Below are 16,823 nucleotides of genomic sequence, written 5' to 3' on the forward strand. Positions count from 1 at the left end.
TAACATCTGTTTTCTACTCTGCGCCTTTAATCCTTAATGAGGGGAAACTGGGATCACTGTAAGAATGCCCATTTCTTTGCAGAAATAAAGGACACAAGATCCTTGTCATACAGAGAAGCCCACTGTTCAGAGCTTAAATCAACTTCCCCAGCATGTGTCTAGAAACGGACCTTGAGACATGGTGGCTGTGATGATCATTGATATGGGATTCCGCTCTGTATGCTGTGAATACCATTGGTTAATATAAGGAACTGCTTTGGGCCTATAGCAGGGCACAACTTAGCTAGACAGGGAAAACTAAACTGAATGCTGAGAGGAAGAAGGCAGAGTCAGGGAGAAGCCATGGAGCCGTTGCCAGAGACAAACATGCTGAAACTTTGTTGTAGGCCACAACCTCATGGTAATGCACAGATTAATAGAAATGGGTTAAATTAATATGTAAGAGTTAGCCAATAAGAAGCTAGAGCTAATGGGCCAAGCAGTGACGAACTAGCAGCCTCCAACAGGTCATCTTGAATGAATTTGGATCAACTAAGAGATGCACTCCCAGGAGAGTTAATGAGTTATTTCCTACAAGGACTGGTTTCTTGAGGTGGACAGACCCACCCTCACAGTGGGCAGCAGCCCAGATGGAAAGTGTTGCTGCTTTTCCTGCCAGCTTTTACTATCCCATTGCTTCTACTCCCTCTGGGCTTCAGCTACTCCAGCCTCTCTCCAGGAATCCTCTGGGAGTATTCAACCTCTGGGACTAAGCAGCTACTGATGCTCAGACTCTCTGGTATACAGAGGGCCCTTGTTGAACAACCCAGCCTGTGCTATATAATGCAATCCAATTATCTCCTCTGTGATATACATTCATGTTGTTGCTTTTGTTCCCTAGAGAACACCGAGTAATACAAGAAAAAGCCAGCTAGCACAGGTGTGCTTGTGGTGGGATATTTGTACATTGGGTGAAGATGTATTGCTGAATGGTGTAATAAAAAGCTGAATAGATACACAAGATTTCAGGAAATAGAAAGAGGAGGAGGAACTGAGAAATGCAGAAGAAACAAGAAGACACAGAGAAGAAACAGGAAGAGCAAGATAGAAGAGAGGTAATGCCGCATGATAGAACGTGGATTAATATAAATGAGTTAAGTTATAAGAGCTGATTAGGGCTCTTTTCCATCTTCCTCTCCGAGAGGCAGCTTTGCTTCTGTCTCTCTCCCCACTTCTCTGCTTCCCCCCCTTCTCTGTCTCTTTCTCCTCTTCTCTTTCTGTCTCTTCTCTCTCTCTCTCTTTCCCTCTCTCTCTGTCCCCCCCCTTCACCCTTCCTCCTCCATAACCCCCTGAATAAACATTCAACCTCAAAAAAAAAAAAAAAAAAAGAGCTGATTAGGAACAAGCCTAAGCTGTATGCCTAGCTTTTATAATTAGTAAGAAGTCTCTGTGTCATTATCTGGGAGCTGGCTGGGGACACAGAAAAGGACTCATTACATACTGTGTATGTGTGTGTGTGTGTGTGTGTTCCTGCCATGATGCTCTGTGTGTCTGAAACCATGGGTTGAAATAAATTTTTGTTCCCTCTAAGGGCCTGACATCAGCCATCTTGCCATATCAGAAGTGACCAGGTCCTTCCTCCCAGGAATCTCATCCCAGCCTGAACTTCCTATGGATCAAATAAAAACATGAATGTTAAGAGATTTCTGTGTGCGATATTTATCAATCAACTCAAATATGTGTGCATTCCTAATGTTTATTTTCAGGTGGTGGTGGTTTGTTGCAGCTGGTGTGTGGAGGACAGATGTCATTACTATTGTTTATTTTCAGGTGGTGATGGTTTGTTGCAGCTGGTGTGTGGAGGACAGATGTTTTGAAGCTATCTATGCTGCAAGAATTTTCTTATTTCCTAATTTTTCTAAAAAAAAAAAATAACAGAATCTTTCCAGTAACCACTGTTGAAAGATACAGTAACTACTCCTGACTCACTTCCATTTCAAATTATTTCCTGTCCACCATCTCTAAACCATTTAATAAATCTTGCTCATTTTAACCTTGAAGCAACATTTAGAATCAACAGGAGGTAGAGTTTGTTCCAATAAGTGGGGTTGGAGTCCCCCTGTGTAGATGGTGGATATGCTTACTCTCTAATCCCTGTGTGCTAAGAGGTGGTTCAGAGACAGGCTGGCAAGGTCCAGTGAGGGACTGTGCCCTAGGAGTGATTGACATTTCGCTGAGATGCGTGGACTCTCACTAGACAGCTGTATATGATTCACTAAGGAACACACATCACACACACACTGCTAAGCATCACTTAGGTGTGCGATTTTTTGCTTTTGTTTTGTTTTGTTTTGTTATTGTTTTTTGGTTGTGAAAACAGTTTCTCTGTGTAGCCTTGGCTGTCTGTCCTGGAACTCACTCTATAATCCAGGTTGGCCTAGAGCTCACTGAGATCCACCTTCCTCTGCCTCCCAAGTGCTGGGATTAAAGGCCTACGCCACCACTGCCCAGCTTGTTTGTATGTTAATTGTGTTTCTAGTCACTGATGTGTGTGTGCCATCTCATCTTGACTTCAAAAATTTAATTTGGCATAAAGTTCCTGCATCAGAATTCAGTGTATCTGTGGAAATTCACTCTGCCATGGGGGACCCTATTTGTGATGACCTGAATATCTACTTAGGTAAAATTTAACATGAATTTTAAAACTCCTTACCTTCTCAAGGACACAGAAAGCAAGGGAAACCGGGCCAACTGGTCCTCTTCTTATCTCTCCAGTTAAAAGCCTGAGGGGGCCTTTTTCTTGGTTATTGTTTTCTCTCATTAGCACTCTTGTTCCCTCAGAGTGTTGCAGCCTGGGACAAGGACTTTTGGGGTTCATTTTCTGGCACTTTGTTGTGTTTCTGCTCCCAAAAAATTTATTTGCAGGATAGACCCCAAACAAGACTGTGTTTACTTTTTCTACACCTTGGGAAGCGGTGTAAATTTGGTGCAAAGACCCCCAAGGGGAAGAAGAAAGGGGGGGCTTTGCTTTGTGCACATCTGGAGTCAGGGGGCAGGCTTTGTTTACCCCAGGCATTATCAGCTAATTAAAAGGGTAAGGAAATATACGGATAATGACAGATAATTGTGAGAGGAGACAGCTCTCTGTGAAGTGGGCTAATCAACTGGATGGGCTGAGAGGGCAGGTTTTGGGAGCTGCTCGTTGTGTTGAAATTACTTTTGGGCAGAGTAGGTTCCGCTGGGATCAGAGATGGGGTCATTCCTCCGCAGCCTCCTGAGGATGATTCCAGAACTCCTCAACCCACCCCTGCCCGTTCCTAGACCGTGGATGCTTCAGTCCCTTGGGTAAAATACTCTAGGATTTGCACGTAACCAGCACACTTCATGTACACTTCATGTGATGTCCACTCTAGGGACTTAACTGTCTATGATGTAAATATGCCAATAGCTGTATTGTTTAGGAAATGGCAGAAAAATATCTACACACGCGCCCAGTCAGGAGGCAGCAGTTTCCCTCTTGGATATTTCTGATCCTGCCCTGGCTGAGCAGGCAGGTACAGGAGCCTCGGGTGTCCTCAGGGAGACAGCAGCCCAGAAGGCTGAGGACCAGTCTCTGCCTCCGGTCCAGCTTGCCCCTCCTGTCGCCTGTGACTACTGATGCAGGTTCAGCCAGGCAGCTCTGGTTTTCTCCGCCAGTGAGCATTCAGCATTCTGTTCTGAGGCCTTGCTTTCGGGGCCAGGTTTGCAGAACTAACAAAGCCCGAGGTGGGGTCCCCTGCCTAGAAAGGCCAGAGAAAAATGGATGAGTCAAGCTATACCTGGCAGATTGCCGGCTCCACGTTCAGAGAGGGCCTTCTACCTGCATTGTAATGGACATATGAAAATACTATTGACATATTTCTCCTAAAAAAATTTTTTTTTTTTTTTTTTGGTTTTTCAAGACAGGGTTTCTCTGTGGTTTTGGAGCCTGTCCTGGAACTAGCTCTTGTAGACCAGGCTGGTCTCGAACTCAGAGATCCGCCTGCCTCTGCCTCCCGAGTGCTGGGAATAAAGGCGTGCGCCACCACCGCCCGTCTCCTAAAAATATTTTTACTGTGGCAAAAAAATTGTACCATAATAACTCATCTCAGTGTGCTTTAAGGGCACATAGCTCTGTTGTGTTATGCTTATTCGTGTAGTTGGTTATCTCTAAGCCAGCTCTGAGACTCTTTTCTGTCTTTTAAAATAAACGTTTTGTACCATTAAATGACTCGTTTCTCCCTCCCCCTCAGCCCTGACAACCCCACTTGACTTTGTCCTTTACACACTGACTACTGTTTAAGGTTGAATAATATAATAATCCATTATATTCGCACTGCATGTGCTCCATTTTTTGTCTGTTTGGACTGAGAATTAAATCTTGTTTCCCCTTTATTTTTCGTCATTTTATTTCTTATTTAAGATGCATTTGGTTTTTGGGGAGCAGGGTACCACAGTCCACATGTGGTCAGGGTGAGACTCAGGCTGTCAGGCTCAGCAGCCAGCACCTTCCCCTGCTGAGCCCTCTCACCAGCCCCTGGAATCTCAGTTTTCTTTTCAGTGGACATCTGCGCTGTTACAGCGGAAAAACGACTGGGAATAACAACGCTGCTATAAACACAAGCGCAGACACCTCTTTGGGATTCTGCTGTCAGCTGCCTTAGATATGAACTCAGGAGTGAAAGTTCGTGTGCTTTTAACTTTCCAAGGAATCATACACTACCTTTTAATTTTTTGTTGTTTTGGTTTGGGTTTTTTTTTTGAGTCCGCATTCCTCTGCATAGCCCAGGCTATCCTAGAACTCACTCTATAGACCCAGGTGGCTTTGAACTCAGAGATCTGCACGTCTCTGCCTTTGGAGTGCCAGGACTAAAGGTGTGCAAAACCACCACCTGATGATAAATAAACCATTTTATAAAACTAGACGTGCTTGCAAGAGGGCTCGCCTGTAATGCTAGCACTCCTAAGAGGAGGCAAGACCTGGGATGCACTCTTGGCCAGTTAACCTGGGGTCCACAGAAACAAGGAGAGAGAGAGAGAGAGCCCGACAGGTGGAAGGAGAAAGCAGCTCCCACAGCTGTCCTCTGACCTCCACGCGCGCACACACATGCACACACAGAGTTTTTAAATAACTTATTTATACTTTAAACTTTACTTATTTTATGTGTATAAGTACACGTCTGTGTACTGTGTGCATGTCCGGTGCCTATGGAGGCCAGAAAAAGACATCAGATTCTCCTGGGACTGGAGCCAGCGTGTGGGTGCTGGGAACTGAATCCCAGGCCCCTAAAGAGCAGCAAGTGCTCTAACCGCTGAGCCATCCATCCCACAGCAATGTATGTTTTCTCTTCTTTTAAATAGGCCAGAGTGGGGGACGGGAATGCAGAAAGTTGTAGGTACCAACACCTAAAAGGAAGGCTCTAGAACCTGTATTGAAATGTGGTTCCTCCGTGGCTTCGCTGTACGGAAAAGCCACCTCCCCTGCCTGACCATTAGCGTTCCCACTGCTATAAAGGGACCCATGATGACCATGTCGGATCAAAAATGGCTGGGATTTAAGAGAAGGTGTTTGTAAGGGGCCTCCTGCACAAGACTTCCGGTTCTCTCTGCTCTCCCACCCTCTAGGGCTAGAGAAAGTAAGGCCGTGTGCTGAAATACAGGGAAGAGAGACTCAGACCCTACTTCACCATGCAGGGCTTTGTCCCGCTCTGTGTAAACCCAAAATAAGGTTCAGAAACCTTGGCCACTGTCTCTGCTTAGATCTGGCCCCCCCTCAGTTCCCCACCCCTCAGAACTCTCCCTGCAGGGGCTGTCTGCCTGAGGTTGAGCCTGGTCCCTCCCTGACTCCAGCCCATGCTGGGCACAAAGGGGTCTCAGGGGGAAAAGCCCTCCCTCTGGCTGTTGCTCCCTTTGTCATTAGCAGACGTCTCTGAAGGAAAAACAAAGACCAGAATAAAGGAATGGGGGTGGGGGCGCTGAACCTCAGTCTTCCTGCAATGAAATGTGCAGGAGACTGAGCCCTAGACTTCAGAACCCAAGACAAGGTCACTCCCAACTGTGTTTCCCTTTTGAGGCCCTGGTCTTTGGGTGCAGATGCTTTAATCACCACTCCATGCTTCTTAGGAGGTTCCTGAACTCCCAAGCCGTGGAGTCCTGGCACGTGTCTTTCAGGGGCTGGCACTGTTGAACTTGACCCTGTGGGCTCCCTGCATTTCCCTCTGCTACAGCAAGCAAACGTCTCAAATGAGCTATTTAATGGTCCTTCCCCACTTCCCCTCTGCTCCAGCGACATCAGGGCTTTAAATCCTTTTTTTCCCATTCAAATTGATTTTTCCAAAGGGACAAAATGTTTTTCTGTTTTATACAATTCTGTCCTGAATCCACTATAGGGCATTTGCATGGCTATTTATTTACTTAGGGTGTGAGGTCTTCTATCCAGACCAGCGTGGGAAGACAGCACCCCTTTCCCCCCACACCTCATTCCCTCTATGCTCTCCAGAGGGCAAGGGGCTGGTTTCTTCTATTTGCCTGAGTGCAGACACTTGCTTGTTTTACAACCAGCTGAGAGGGATACAACTGCAATCTAATGCCTGTAGCACGATTAATAAAAACCAGAGTCAGATATTGGGGTTCAACCTGAAAGTCAGAAAAGAAAAACAGTCCTTACCTCTACCTCTGTCCAAAATGATGACCTTGCCTCCAAAAATCTCAGAATGAGACTGTGACTGAGAGCTGGAGGAAGGAAAGAGGGATTTGAGAGAAAGAGGTGAGAAGGAGAATCCAGACCCAACATAAAGTGTTGGGACCATTTGGAGTCCTGGCCTCCAGCTGATCTTCCCTGTTAGAGATCTTTACTTTGCTTCTGATTTGAGTTACTGAAAGCTGTGTCAAAGTTGTTGCCTTGCCTTGAGGATCAGAGGATAAGGTTTTCACCTGTTGGCCCACCTGACTGTGTTGGGTATATAAGCCTCCGTGGTGCTATTGAAGAAAGGGCTTCTTACCAGTGACTAGAGGTCCGTGTCTCTGTCTCTCTGTTATTTATTTATTTATTTGTTTATTTATTTATTATGTATAATAATATTTTGTGTGTATGCCTGCAGGCCAGAAGAGGGCACCAGACCCCATTACAGATGGTTGTGAGCCACCATGTGGTTGCTGGGAATTGAACTCAGGACCTTTGGAAGAGCAAGCAATGCTCTTAACCTCTGAGCCATCTCTCCAGCCCCTCTCTGTCTCTCTGTATGTGTATGTTTGTGTGTTTCAGCCTCCAGCCCCTTGCCGAAGCTCAGGAACTGTATGGTAGCGCATAGAGCACAGACAGGCGTTGTGCACTGCAATAAAGTACTCTAAACACACCTCATACATATGCACTCAGCACATATCTGCTGAGCAGAGAAGGTCGCTCAGAGTTTCTAGTGTGTGGGAGACCCTGGGCACTAACAAATATACAAATATGAATAAGTAACACACACATCATCACACATATACAACATACCCCTACACACTTTTCACCCTCCACAAACACACCACACAAACACACCACACACACATCACACACTACACATACCACACACCACACACACATCACACACACAAACACACACCACATATACACATCACACCTTCCACCCTCCACAAACACACCACACAAACACACCACACACACATCACACACTACACATACCACACACCACACAAACACACCACACACACACAAACACACACCACATATACACATCACACCTTCCACCCTCCACAAACACACCACAACCACACATACCATGCACATACCACACACACAGACACACTGCACACACATTTTACAGTCCCAAGATTCCTTCCTCATTCGAGGACTTGTTTGCAGGTTCTGGAAGGGAGCACAGCTACTCTGTATCCTTGACTGAAGACCATCCTCGTCCGTTTCGGGAAGGTTCTCTTCATCATCGGAGAGCCGTGAGGGAAGAAGGGGACATCCAGTCAGCCAGCCAGATCAGTCAAATCAACCCTGGCCATCAAAGGGATGACAGATGTCACCCTCAAGGCCTCCTTCCCTGTTTGACAAGGAGAAATCCCCATGCCTTTGGGTTCAGTGTTCACTACCTGAATAAAATACATATGGAGGGGAACAGCAAGATCAACTGGCCGTGTAAGGGGTGGCTTCTCGCTGGAAGCCTGGGAAAATCTCCTGCTCCAAAGAAGTCTAGATGCCACAACAGGGGCCGCACAAGCCATGTGTGCCTCCAAGGAGCCCTTATCATTCTTTCTTTTTTTTCTTTTTTGTTTTTGTTTTCTAAGACAGGGTTTTTCTTTGTAGTCCTGGTTGCCCTGGAACTGGCTTTGCAGACCAGGCTGACCTCGAACTCACAGAGATCCTCCTGCTGCTGCCTCCCAAGTGTGGGATTAAAGGCATGTGCCCCCTGCGCCCAGCGAGAAGCCCTTTTCAAAGCACTGTTTTGAGAATTTGGTTTCTTGTCTGTTGAGGATCATACACTGTCGGCTTACTACTCAAGGTAAAGTCAATGTCTCCTCTGCTCTGGCTGCAAAGAACCAAAGTGGTGTGGCTGCAGAGCTGAGGGACACAGAGAATGTCCTCAGACTCTCTGACTCGATGTCCTCCTTGCTCTTCCATAGCCCAGCTTTTCCTGTCCAGGGTTCTAAGTCACTATCACCCACCACTACAACCACAGTTACAGGCAACAGATGGAATTCATTCCTGTCACGTCTGCTATAGTCCCGATCTGTTCTTAAGTAACAAGAGAAAGCAACTGCAATCCTCTTGAAATCTTAATCTTGACCTCAAGCAAATTAAAACCAGATACCTTTGCTATTGTTTTCTTCCTTCCTTCCTTCCGTCCTTCCTTCCTTCCTTCCTTCCTTCCTTCCTTCCTTCCTTCCTTTCTTTCCTTCCTTTCTTCCTTCTTTCCTTCCTTCCTCCTTTGTTTCTTTCCTTTGTTTTTTGACTCTGTATAGTCAGGGCTGGAACTAACTTTGTAGACCAGGCTGACCTTGAACTAAGAGACCCACCTGCTTTACCTCCCAAGTGCTAGAATTAAGTGCACCACCATTGCCCCGGGTTGATTCTTAAGAGAGATTCCCTAGGTTGGGTTGTGGGCCAGGCCTTTAATCCCAGCACTCTGGAGGCTGCGTCAGCAACAGTTCTGTGAGTTTGAGGCCAGTTTAGTCTACAGAGAAAGTCCCAGGATAGTTAGGACTACATAGAAAAACCCTTTCTCAAAGAACAAAGAGAGAGTTTCTCAAACTCACCACCTCCCTGCTGCAGCTTCTGGAGTACTGAGACTACAAGCCTGTACCTCCATAATGCACCAAAAATAAGGCAGTTTATGATTGGTCTGAAAGATAAAATAGAAGTTAATGATTTGACTCGTTCAAGAATCGAACATCTTTTTTAAAATACAGATTTGTACGCGAGTATGTGTTCGTGTTTGCATATGTACAAACTTGTATATAGGTGCCTACAGAGGCCAGAAGAGGGCTCTGATTCTCTGGAGTTAGAGTTATTGGTGGCTGTAGACAGAATTTTCTGTCCTGTCCAGTCCTGCAGCTGTTCAGTCCCAAAGAAATACACAGAGGCTTATATTAATTATAAACTGGCCTATTAGCTCAGGCTTATTATTAACTAGCTCTTACAACTTAAATTTATCCATACTTCTTATTTATGTTTAGTCATGTGGCTTGGTACCTTTTCTCAGTGAGGCATTCTCATCTTGCTTCCTCTGCATCTGGCTGGTGACTCACTCTCTGCCTTTCTTCTTCCCAGAATTCTTAGTCTGGTTGCCCCACCTATCCTTCCTGCCTGGCTACTGGCCAATCAATGTTTTATTAAACCGATATGAATGACATTTTTTTTTTTTTTTTTGGTTTTTCAAGACAGGGTTTCTCTGTGGCTTTGGAGCCTGTCCTGGAACTAGCTCTGTAGACCAGGCTGGTCTCAAACTCACAGAGATCCGCCTGTCTCTGCCTCCCGAGTGCTGGGATTAAAGGCGTGCGCCACCATTACCCGGCTTTGAATGGCTTTGAATGACAAATCTTTACAGTGTACGAAAGCATTATCCCACAGCATTTCCCCTTTTTTCTTTCCAAAACAAGAACTCTGAATCTAATCACCTTTGTTTAGCTTTCTTCCTGACTATTATTCATAACAACTTGTAACCAACATGCTAAACAAAGACAAACATTCATATCCATAATTTTTGGGAATGTGGATATAGTTTTCTAGGCTACCTCCTGCTGATTGGGGATGCTCATAATCTTATGGGGACCCAAAGGATATTTAGGATTATGGTCAAGCATTGATTGGAGTATTCTGTGAGGCTTGATCTCCTTAGCCAGCAGTCTTGAGGCTGTTCTAAATGTAGAACACCCAGAGGAAACTGCAGTAGGTAGCTGTGAGCCTTCTTTTCCGGCGAGGTCACACACAGACAACTTCCACACGGAAGACATATAGGCAGGCCTGCTGCCTGTTCAGGATGGACATGACAGGAGGGTCAGCACAGTCGTTCCACAGGTAAACTACAGGCTGTGTCCAACAGTGACTTAGAAGTGCTCCCTTTGTGGCCTTGAAGTCCTCGCTCTTCAGAGACCAACAGATCTAAAGTAGGCTGTAGAAAGAGGCCCCAAAGCTCCCTTCTGTCCCGGCATACCTCAGTCTCACCTGGTTTGGACGTCCAATGGTAGGTACCCAGTCAGCATTTATTGGCCTGGTTTGGTGAAGAGGCCAGGCTAAGTCACACCCAGGTAAATGTACTGACTTCGGTGAGAGATGGAGCTGCCAGAGCCCGTCAGCCCTCCTTGTTCCTTTACGTTTTTAGTAGTCATTCTGTGACGAGTGAAAGAGAAAGAGAAGACAAGAGGGAACAGGAGGCGGCACAGGGTCCCAGTGAGAGGGGGACACTTGGACTCTGCTTGTTGTTTCAATGCCTCAGTTGCTAGGGCCATCACAGCCGCTGTGTCTTTGACTGTGTCATATGGAATCACCTTAAAATCCTTAGAGGTTTCTCATGCTGTGTTACACTTTTGCACACTTGTGTATGTGCCCGCTTCAACACAGACTGAGATACCTACTGACTGCCAGGCACCGGGGAGGCCTGGGCACTAGGTGAGAACGGAGGTGCAAGGCTAAGGCGCCTGCTGCATGGAAGGAGAGGTGTGGAGACAGGCATAGACATGGAAGACAGTACTGGACAGGACTGGACCAATGGCTTCTGGTCTGTGCAGATGGTACTGAAGCAACACCAAATGAAACCTGGGAGACAGACACCAGGCTCTGGAATGGGCTTTAGGGCTGAGTGGAACTCTCCTGAGCACTAGGCCACATATGAAGACTGGGTGATGACAAGTCACCTTGCACGTATCCCTGGAGACACAGGCAGACACAAGGCTCTGGTGACTGCACATCCAGGCATTTCAGGGGAGGTGTTTGTGCTCAGACTGTGTCTAACAGGCAGGCTTCCAGTGTTCTCTGAGACATGTTATCTTCAGAGAGCAACAGAACTCAAGTGGACCTCAGGAAAGGGCCCAGAGGACTTCAAGGACCATGCCTTCTGCTGCTTTGGGGCTAGCCTACAACAAGCATCTGCTAGGCTTAACCATGAATGGTGGTCCCTGGGTCCACAACCAAAACAACCCATGCAAATGAACTTGGAAACAAAGCCAAAACCAGGGGATGGAGAAACAAGTTGAGGACAGTCTGCTGCAGGAGACCAGGCTTTCTTGGGCTCTTGGACACCAAATTCTGGTATGAGAACTGCATCTTCTCTCTTTCCACTGGACTATAGAAGATTAAAAATTCCTCCTAGATCAGGGCCTAGCCAAGTCACAATTGGCAAAGGAAGTATAATTTGAATTCCAACCCAGGGGCGAAACCAACAACACAGCAGGACAGTCCTCACTGGGTACCAGGCATGCCAGTAGGCACGTTGTTTGTTCTTCAATCTTTTGTTTTTTAAATAATTTATTTGACTTTATTTTATGTGCATGAAGGTGTCAGATCCCCTGGAACTGGAGCTACAGACAGCTGTGAGTTGCTGGGAATTGAACACAGGTCCTCTATAAGAGACAACTAGTGCACTTAATCTCGCCAGCCCTGTTCTTTAATGTTTGTCTTAACTGATGAGGGAAACTGAGGCTTGGATGAAAGCAAACTGCACAATAGATTACACAGAGTGTCACTTTCCTCGCAACACACCCTTCTCCTCTAGTGTTGGGGACTGAACCCGGGCTGGCACGTGCCCCGTGATGGCTCTCTGAGGCAGCTACTGAAGACATTCCTACCCGTATTGCACGGCAGCAGTTCCATGTCACCGGAAGCCAAAGCTGAACAACGCAGCACAAGCAGTAAAGTGTGGTGATACTTTGTTTGTGATCTAACAAATAAAGCTTGCCTGAAGATCAGAGTGCAGAGCTAGCCACACCATAGAGGCCAGGCAGTGGTGGCACACACCTTTAATCCCAGCATTCGGGAGACAGAGGCTGGCAGATCTCTGTGAGTTCAAGGCCACCGTGGGCTACCGGAGATTGAATCTGTCTAAAAGAGAAACAGAGGCAGGAGGTGGTGGCTCACACCTTTAATCCCAGCACTAGGGAGGTGGAGATGGGAAGGGATATGGCTGGGCAGAGAGAGGAATATAAGGCAGGAGGAGACAAGAGCTCAGGGCATTCAGTCTGAGGACTGGTAAAGACAGGATACCCCGTTGGGTCTGAGGATCCGGTAGAACTAGTGGCTGGCTGTTCTGCTTCTCTGATCTTTCAGCTTTCACCCCTAATATCTGACTTCAGGATTTTATTATGATGACCAATTCGAAATCGTGCTACAGTGGAGTATTATTCTCTTCTTTTGAGATGAGTTTCTTTAAAAATAAAAATTGTTTGTGTACAACTAGCAAGAGCAAGTCTTCTCCTCTACCATGTGGGTTCCAGGGACTGATCTCTTTTTTTTTTTTTTGGTTTTTCGAGACAGGGTTTCTCTGTGGCTTTGGAGCCTGACCTGGAACTAGCTCTGTAGACCAGGCTGGTCTCAAACTCACAGAGATCCGCCTGCCTCTGCCTCCCAAGTGCTGGGATTAAGGCGTGTGCCACCATCGCCCGGCTCCAGGGACTGATCTCAGGGTCAGGGTTTAGAAACATGTGCCTTTACCTGCCAAGCCATCTCCACAACCAAGTGATGAGTTTTTATCTGAGCATTTGTGGCTTTGGCGGAGTGGGCTTTTTCACATCAGAAGCTGACACAAAATCATGGTTTTAAAAACAACAGATCACACTGGGCGGTGGGTAGTGGCACACACATCTAATCCCAGCACTCTGGAGGCAGAGGCCGGATCTTTACGAATTCAAGGCCAGCCTGGTCTACAGAGTGAGTTTCAGGAGAGCCAGGGCTTCACAGAGAAACACCCTGTTTTGAAAAATCAAAACAAATCGTAGAACACAGAGATGGTGGAGGCTGAATCCCGCCTCTGTCTAGTTATATGTGCCCGAGCTGATACTGAAAGGCAATTATCTTCACTGCAGCCAGACAGAGGCTGTTTGAACTTGGCTGGTTATGGGCACTAACAGAGTGAACTCGAACAGAAAAATAAACATACAACAAGTGTTCAAAGCTCTGGGTGTTATGATTGCTAATTGAGAAAGGCTCTAAATGATACCTGCTGGGGCGTAGGAATTTTTCTCCAGGGGATTAGTGGCTCGGAGGAGTCACACTGGTTCTGTTTCTTCTGCCCCCACCACCTAAAGAAAACTAAAAAAAAAAAGAAGCAGATTCCAGTGCTCAAGTCAGGCAGGAGTCAATACATTTCTGAGGACTGAGGACAGCCAAACCCCCTTGGACTTGAGCCTCTTTGCACAAGCATGTTGACACGCACACACGCTCAGATTCACACGTATACATGCATACTCTCAGGCCTAAATCCATAACCCCCGCTCACATGCTCCTGTCACACTTGTTCTCTGGCATATTTATATGCAAAGCCACACCCGCTCACTGGCAATCCCACATCCACACGCAAACATACTGTTTCCCTCCCACACACAGAAGCTGTTGTTCACGCTCTGTTGCTCATGCACGTACATGCACCACACACCCTGCACAGGTTGACTCTGGCAGAGCAGCTGCAGCTGCACCACCCTGCCCATCCCTTTCTGGCAGTGTTTGTTCAGACCCACGCTGGCCGCAGTGCTGCCTCGCTTCTGTGCTGGGCCTGGTCACACTGTCCCTCACTCCACCTAGGTGTGCACTCAGAGGGTGCTGAAACACACACGGCTGTGTGGACCGGTATTTCTCTTCTTCCGTGTGTGTGTGTGTGTGTGTGTGTGTGTGTGTGTGTGTGGTTTTTCGAGACAGGGTTTCTCTGTGTAATAGTCCTGGTATTCTGGCATCTTCTTTGTAGACCAGGCTGGCCTCAAATTTAGAGATCCACCTGCCTTTGCCTCCAGAGTGCTGCAATTAAAGGCATGCGCCACCCCACCCCTCACCCCGGATCTGAACAACATTTCTGTAGGGAAAGGCCCCAGCTCTTGAGCCAGTGCCAGCATGTAGCTCAGTTCCCCTTTGCCACACCATCCCCTTCCCTTTCTCATGGCATCTTAGTGTGGTAAGAAGGCTTTGAAAAATTAAGGTCACTTCATGGTTCTGAGACCTTGTGTGAGCTGCTGAAGCTTGAGTCCCATTTCCTTTCCTGTAAGCTGGTTAATAGATCACAGCTTCAGAGGGTGTCAAGTCCTGGGCTGCAGCAAATGAGCTACCCCCACAGGGGGTGTTATCAGAGATCAGCAAAGGAGCTATCTCCACAGGGGGTGTTATCAGAGATAAGCTATCCTTAGCTGATAGCTGTGAAAGCCTCTCCTACTCACTCCTAGCTCACCCTGACTAACTCTCCTGCCAAGTGAGGCAGCCTTGGGCCACTATGGCTCCAATTTTAAAAAAAGAAATGGTGCCAACCCAGTGCACCGGTTACCACCACGAGCAAAGCGACTTCGTGCCGTGACCGCCGTTCCTAACTAATGAAGGCGTGCAGAGGAAACCTTAAGAGAACCTTCACTCTTCCATAGAGGAAGTTCAAGAATGAGCTCATATGTCTTCGATACGCTGGACAAAGCTCTCTCCCACTGAAGGCCTGAAAATAAGGCCCCCTTTCCTTGTGATCTGTTCCCTTTTTCCTTCAAACGTCTAATGTGCTGGTCAGGGCCTATTCATGCTGTTTGTTTGCTGCAGTGCTGTAGATCAGACTAGAGGTTTCAAGACGTGGTAGGCCCTACCATTAAGTTATACTTCTAGCCCGATCTGCATGCCATTTGGTTTGTGTGTGTGTGTGTGTGTGTGTGTGTGTGTGCTTACATTCACCACCTGCATGCAGGTGCCCACAGAGGCCAGAAGAAATAGTCTATAGACCCAACTTTTCAGCCCTTTTAACCCTCCCTTTTAATGAGGAGGGGGGGAAGGACTAGGTACCACAGTTCCTTAGTTCCCAGGGGCAGGAAACAGCAGAGAAGAACTCCACAAATACTGAAGATAAAATATCTTTTCCCACTTTGCCAAGTGTGGTCCCACCAAGCATCTTTCTTAAGAATGGCTGTTAAGTCCCACCTCTTTAGCACCTCCTATGTTCCTGGCACTTCTGCCTCTCACAGACTCTTCCTTCTCACAGTGCTGACCACAGTGGGCATGGCACAATTAGCACTTTAACCTAGTCACCGTTTCTCTCTTACCATGTGAAGTACCTCAGGAGCACACAGGCCTCCTGGGCTGTGTCCAACTGAGCAGCCGTATCCAGAACAGCATCTGGTATAGAGGGGCTTCTTACATGCTCAGTGAATGGGGAATACACTGCAGAGCAGAGCAACGGGGGAAGTTCATACCGCTCCACTTCACACACAGAGGCAGGAAGCTCAGAAAGGCTCTCCCTGGAGATAGTGCTTCATGGTCCTGGGAACCAAACACTGTCTCTTTCTCAGCTACCGAAGTGATGAGCACAGCGAGCTCACTCTCTTCGTGCTGCTCTTGCTTAGTCCATTCCTTTCTACTGTTCTGAGCACAGGGTCCACCCCCAACAACATTCAGTTTCCAGGGGGCCTTTTGGCTTTGCTCTCCTCTGTGTCCCGGAGATTCTGGCTAAGCAGCAGATGAGGATGAATAGTGCAAGGGATGAACCAGCCTGCCTGAACCCACACATTCAGAACACAGTCCCACCTTCCACCAACCAGTTCTTCTCTGTCTTGTCTTAGCAGGCGGCCTCACCTCTAAGTAGGGCCAATCCTCTCCTAAGCTGGACCCAGCTAATTCTCCCCTTCCGTCATTCTCGAACATCTCTCCTTTCACAAGTTGCTGACCCCATCTGAGCTACCACCAAGTCCCCTGTCCCCGTGCCCCCGAGGTCTATGCAACAGCCCCATAACCTGTCTCCTGCATCGACTTTTGTGGTCCATTCCATTTGTTAGAATGAGCTTCCAAGTTCCATTTATGACAAGTGGATGCCCATCCCCCATGTGAGAAAGTCAGCGTTACTCAGTGTCTCTCACTGAGCTGCTGGGACCATTGTTTTAACACAGCTACAGCGTTCTAACCAGGACAAAGTTAACAGAATTACACTGTAGCAACATGGATGCAGTAAAAAACTAACAGTTGCAAAGAGTCCTGAATACGACACAATAAATAAGATGAAGGCATTAAAAAGTAGCAAAATATGACAAAATACGTTACAAAATTTACAAAACACATAAAGGGCTGGATTGTAGTTCAATGATGCAGTTACCTGGTATTCCTGAGTCCCAGGACTACACAGCAAAATAACAAAATCCCAAAGACTTTTCCTGCTGCC

The sequence above is a fragment of the Microtus pennsylvanicus genome, chromosome 2 (assembly GCF_037038515.1).
Source record: "Microtus pennsylvanicus isolate mMicPen1 chromosome 2, mMicPen1.hap1, whole genome shotgun sequence".
Classification (NCBI taxonomy): Eukaryota; Metazoa; Chordata; class Mammalia; order Rodentia; family Cricetidae; genus Microtus; species Microtus pennsylvanicus.